Source organism: Panthera leo, chromosome E3, assembly GCF_018350215.1.
Source record: "Panthera leo isolate Ple1 chromosome E3, P.leo_Ple1_pat1.1, whole genome shotgun sequence".
Lineage (NCBI taxonomy): Eukaryota > Metazoa > Chordata > Mammalia > Carnivora > Felidae > Panthera > Panthera leo.
In genome coordinates this window covers 19,664,100-19,670,099 of record NC_056694.1, presented here as the reverse complement: position 1 = coordinate 19,670,099, position 6,000 = coordinate 19,664,100, and positions in this window count along the sequence as shown.

Genomic DNA, 6,000 nt, shown 5'->3' with positions numbered 1-6,000 from the left:
AAGTGAAAGACAACTGACCCAAGCTGGCTGAAACCAAAAGGGAACTTATTGTCTCATTTCACTAAAAAGTCTGGCTTTCAGGCACAGCTGGATCAAGGGGTCCTAATGCCCGATGATTCAATTCCTGTCATGAGTCACTTCTTGTATGTTGACTCCATTCTGTTCTGAGGCAAGTTCTCCCACTGTGGCCACAAGATATGTAAAGTCGCTTCAGATAGCATATCCTCTCTGCTCCGAGCCCAGTCTTTGCCCCAATCATTCCAATCAAAAGTTTCATGGGGTCTCATTGGTTCTGACTGGGTCACCTACTCTAATGGGATCAATGAACATGGCCTGAAGAATAGAGTGAATCGACTTAGGGCAGGGTCACGTGCCCTCCTGGGGAGAGAAACTAAGCAAGGAGGAGGGGTGGCATCTCAGAAAAAAAAAAAATCAGGATACAATTACCAGGATACAATGCTAGCATTTCCAATGCTGAAAAGCCAAAAACAAGGCAATGCTGCCCATTACTGACCACAACAACTCCTAAAGGTCACGCTTACACTTGCCACATGCCATTATCCCAAGTGCCTTGTTTTCAGTCCTGTGTGTCCCTTCCCCACTGGACTTGAGACTCTCAACAGTAAAGAGAAGATCTGTTCTACCTACTGAAAAAAAATCAAACGTCAAGTTGGCTGTGTGTGGGGGTGGGGGCGGGGGGAGATGGGCAACTCCTCCTCTCCCCTGATCAGCCCACCCCCCAGACCTTGGAGGCTGGCACCCTGAGGCTGGGGCTTCAGCCCCAGGATCCCCTGGGGGAGGCTAAGCAGAGGCATCTGATGTGTGCAACCGCTGCGGTAACTCTCTGTCTTAGTCAGCTCGGGCTGCTGTAACAAAACACCACGGACAGGGTGGCTTTAACGACAGACACGTCTTTCTCACGGTGCCGCAGGCAGGAAAGGCCAAGAGAGAGTGCTGGCTGATTCAGCTCCTGGTGAGACCCCGCTCCCTCGTGTGCAGACAGACAGCCACTTGCTTGCTGTGTCTTCGCGTGGTATTTCCTCCGTGCATGTGGAGAGAGGGCACAAGCTCACTGGTGGCTCTTCTAACGAGGACGCTAATCCGATTCTTCACGACTTCCTGGGTGGCCCCATCTCCAAAGACAGTGACAGCCGGGTTAGAGTTGCAACGCGGGAATTTTCCGGGGAGACACGAACACGATTTGGTGCATAGCACTTGCCTTCCAGGGTAAACCCTCCCACATCTTTCCAGAAATCAGAGTCACGTAGACACTAAACGTGAAAGGAGCCTTTATGGCCCTGTGGTCCAACCACACACTCAATCAATCCAACCATATACCCACATCAACAGGTGGCCAAGCCTTGGTTTGCATACCACCAGAGACAGGAAGCTCACTGTCCCTCAATGAGGCAACTCTGACTGCACTGGTCTGAGCCTGAAGGTCAGCTCTCATGTCTCCCACCCTGGATCGTCTCTTCTTCAAGCTCCATACCTCTACTCGCTCATGGTTTTCAGACCCTCTCCACACCCCTTCCCCCACCCCCCACCCCCCAGCTTCTTGGTTCCTTCTCCTAAATATACTCCAATTTACCAATGTTCTTAAAATGAGGGCTCAGAACTGGACATAGGCTGCTGGTCTGGCCATTGTGGTGAGGATAACCTCCCTTACTCTGTGCTCCATACCTCTATTAATGGAGTCCCAGGGGGCTTCAAGTTTCTCTGGGCCATGAGACACTCTTGAGTTGGGGAAAAGCCCCCAAGCACATGTTGCTTCAGTGATTCTAATCCTCATACCTGTGAAATTGACCGCTGGACCTAAAGTAAAGGGCACGGCACTCATCCTTGGTCAGTGGTTTTGGAAGGACCCCTTACATCTCCATAGATTTTTTTTTTTAATTTTTTTTTTAACGTTTATTTATTTTTGAGGCGGAGAGAGACAGAGCACGAACGGGGGAGGGTCAGAGAGAGGGAGACACAGAATCTGAAACAGGCTCCAGGCTCTGAGCCGTCAGCACAGAGTCCGACGCGGGGCTCGAACTCACGGACCGCGAAATCATGACCTGAGCCGAAGTCGGCCGCTTAACCGACTGAGCCACCCAGGCGCCCCTCCATAGATTTTTTAATGCCTTCCCTTCTTGCTGTGTCCTTTCCCCAGCATGCAGGTACACTGTGACCTTCCTTCCTTTAATTTCCAAAATCGAATAGCTTTATTATTGTTCTAGAAGTAATACATCACTTTAAAAAATCAATACAGAAAAGTACAAGAAAATTAGCAATAAAAACCCCCATGACCTACAAATAGCCTTGTTACCACTTGGAGATAGACTGTCCACGTTCCAATCCTGACTCCACTCCCTATGATCTATGGTCACGGGCAAATTGCTTAATCTCTGGTACCTCTGTTTCCCCCTGTCTAAAATGTGGATATTAATACGTGGTTAGGATAGCTTTACGCAGGGCCTGCTACATGGTAAGCCCCTTAAAACTGTAAACAAGTTACAAAGTACGAAACAACAGAAACCGATGTCCTCCCAGTTCTGGAGGCTGGAAGTCTAAGATCACAGTGTCACCATGGTCATTTTCTGGGGAGGGCCCTCTTCCTTCCTGGTGCGTCCTCACACGGTGGAGAGAGAGAACCCTGGTGTCTCTTCTCGTTCTTCAAAGACCGCAGGCCTGTCGGCCCAGAGCTCTACGTTTACGATCTTCTTTAACTCTGACCTCCGGAAGGCCCTGTGTCCAGAGAGCATCACATTGGGAGTTAGGACTTCAACATATGCGTTTGGGGGTGGGGGGGAGGGAGACACAGTTCTGTCCGTCAGGACAATATCAGTCTATGTAGTGGCTCTTGTCTTTGCACGGAATGTTGCACAGAACGACCCCGCACTGCCTCACCGCCTTCTTTTTGTGACAGCCGCAGAGATGGGCTGGCATTTACCCAGAGTCCCCCTCCCTCTGGCCACAGGCCCTGGTCCAGGGATTACCAGGTTACTCACGCTGAGCCACCATTGACCCCAGACTGGTGCGCAGATTGGCTTGTGAGGCAATCCAAGCCAATCAAAGAATTCCCTGGGACTTTTCTGGCGGGAGGCCATGGGAACCATTGTTCCCCCCCCCGCTCTGACTGCCGGTGAGTTGGCAGTTCTGTTGAGCCCCGGCGGTATCCTGGGGCACCTCCTCCTTCTCTGCAGCACAGTCCCATTTTCGCTAAGCGTACTCGATTTGGTTTTCTAGGACTGCAGCTGAAATAATTGTGTCACTCACGGGCACCGAGGGATCGCATGTGATTTACTTTATTTTCCGGGATATGACAGCGATGTTTAGTTGCCTACCCAGTATCAGCCTTGTCCTTCTTCTTCTTCTTCAGTCTGTACAGACCCCGACAGCCGTCTAGCCATCAGTCGGGGTTATAGCTACGGCTCCACCCACCTCTGTGCCTACATCCACGTGCGTGTCTAAATCTGTATCTGTGAGCACGAGCTCAAAGGTAAGCTCAGTTGCATATACAGAGCCCCAAACTGACAGTGGCCTAAGTAAGAGACATTCCTCCCCCTTGTCACAGTGTGGAGGTAGGCGTCCACAAGGTCACCCAGGGACCCATGCCGGCTGCTCTGCCCTCCCTAGGATTTTTGCCTTCGTCTACATTGTCCAAGATGCCCACCACCACACCCACGCTCCAGGTAGCAAGAAAATGTGCTTTACTTACTTTATTTTATTTTATTCTTTTTGAAAAAATTTTCTTTGATGTGGCTATTTATTTTTGAGGCAGAGAGAAAGCACGAGCTGGGGAGGGGCAGAGAGAGAGGGAGATAGGAACCAAAGCCAGCTCCGCACTGACAGCACAGAGCCCGATGCGGGGCTCGAACTCAGAAGCGATGAGATCATGACCTGAGCTGAAGTCAGACGCTTAGCTGGCTGAACCACCCAGGCACCCCTATTCTATTCTATTCTATTCTTTAAAAAAAAGTTTTTTTTAATGTTTATTTATTTTTGAGAGAGACAGAAACAGAGTGTGAGTGGGGAGGGGCAGAGAGAGAGGGAGACCCAGAATCCAAAGCAGGCTCCAGGCTCCGAGCTGTCAGCGCAGAGCCTGACGCGGGGCTCGAACTCGTAAGCCGTGAGATCATGACCTGAGCTAAAGTCAGACGCTTAACCGACTGAGCCATCCAGGTGCCCCTGGGATATCCATTTCTATTATCATCAATGTTTATAGACAAATCATCCATTTTTAATATCTGCAGAGTATTCCGTTTTGTAGATGCTTTATAAATTATGAATTCAACCCTCTTTTCCTGGTTCATTTAGACTTTGTCAGTAGTTTTAATCGTACCTGGAATAACTTGCTTCACCAGTTTGGGCATACAAATAAGCTCCTTTGTCTTTTTGAGAGTCATTCAAGCTCCTCGTGTGGTTGGAAGTTGCCTTCAGAGGCTGTCACAAGGCCAACTCTGGTGGCTGAAACCCTTAAGGGTTTATTCTCCTGTGGAATGTGAAGCCTGGAGGCAAGTAGCTACTGACATTGGTGCACGGCCTGTGATATTAGGGCCAAGTTCTCTGTGATTCTCTTGGTCTTTTCCTTTGGTTCCAAAATGGCTGCTTGAGCACCAGCCATCACATCTACCCTTTAAGCAGGAGAAAGGAGGAAGTGAAAGAGAGAAGGGGTCAAGAAGGGGGCTCTCAGAAGCTCCATCTGAACACTCCCATCGCTAGCTGCAACAGACACTGGGGAGTAGTCTGTTAGCTGGGCACGTCGCTGTCCAGAATTACACCTTGGTTCTCATAGGAGAAAGAAGGGCATCGTGGGAGACTGGAGCCATTGGATGGCCAATGGATGATTTGCTGCCATTTGCATTGTAGTAGGTGTCGGAGCCTCACCCTTACCCTCTCAGCTCTACACACTGAGGCATTCCTACTGCAAAAACCATCAACTCTCTGCCTCAGGGTTTATTTTTGGCTGCAGGTGCACATGGCTAGCCATCTGGAAGTGCCAGAACTCTGCCTCAGGAAGCAACCCTCTACTCCTGGCAGATGGGGTCTTGGGTCTTTGTGAAGAAATAGCCCGGCTTCCTTGTTCCACATCTGGGACACTTGGGAGGAACGTTCTATTTGTCCTTCTTCCCTGCCCTGCCTCACTTCCCGACTCCCCTACAAGTGGTTGTTGGGACCGCCTCCCAAATCCACTACCTGCACTGAAAGCCCTAATTAGAAACAGTTTCTGGGGAACCCCACCAAGACAGCCCTCATCCTCAAATAGGAGTCAATGTCATCAATGGCTGGGGGGTCTGATCAGCCCACCAGAGAGCTTAATTTGAGGCATGGATTTACAAAATCCGAAAAGATTCTTATCATCTTCTTGAATGACACAGCTATGGGTCCAGAGCCTGATACAAACAAGGTGAGTCTCTAAAGGAGGATAATCCTATCCCTTCTGCATTGCTGATAACTGAGGGTACTATTTATTCATTTTGCCTTCATATTCAGCCACTGCTCTTCCAATGAACCCACTGTGTCAAGATAACTGGGTGAAAAGGGGGTTTCCAATCTCAGCCACATGTGTGTATAGCCCAGCCCTCCCGTAATGACCCTCTTGGGTGTTGCCTTCTTGTGAGCTGAGCTCCCAGTGAAACGCCTCCTGCCCTTCGTTGGGTCTACTGTGACCCTCAGTAGACCATTTGAACCATCAGAGGAGCCCCACAATGTTGGGCCACAAAAGGGAATGGGTGAGGAAGGAGGGATCTGAGAGAAAACTTTTAAAGACCTAAATAAATGGAGAGCTAGTCCCCCTGCCTGGACTGGAAGACACAATATCTCCCCAAGTTGACCTACAGTCGTCACGTTCCTTGTCAAATTCTCAGCAGGGAATTTTGCAGGAATTAACAAGCTGATCCTAACAACTTTTAGGGAAATGCAAAGGACCTAGAGTAGCCGAAGCCATTCTGGAAAAGCAGGACAGAGATGGATGATTTTCACTTCCCAATTTCCAAACTTAACTACGAGGCTCTC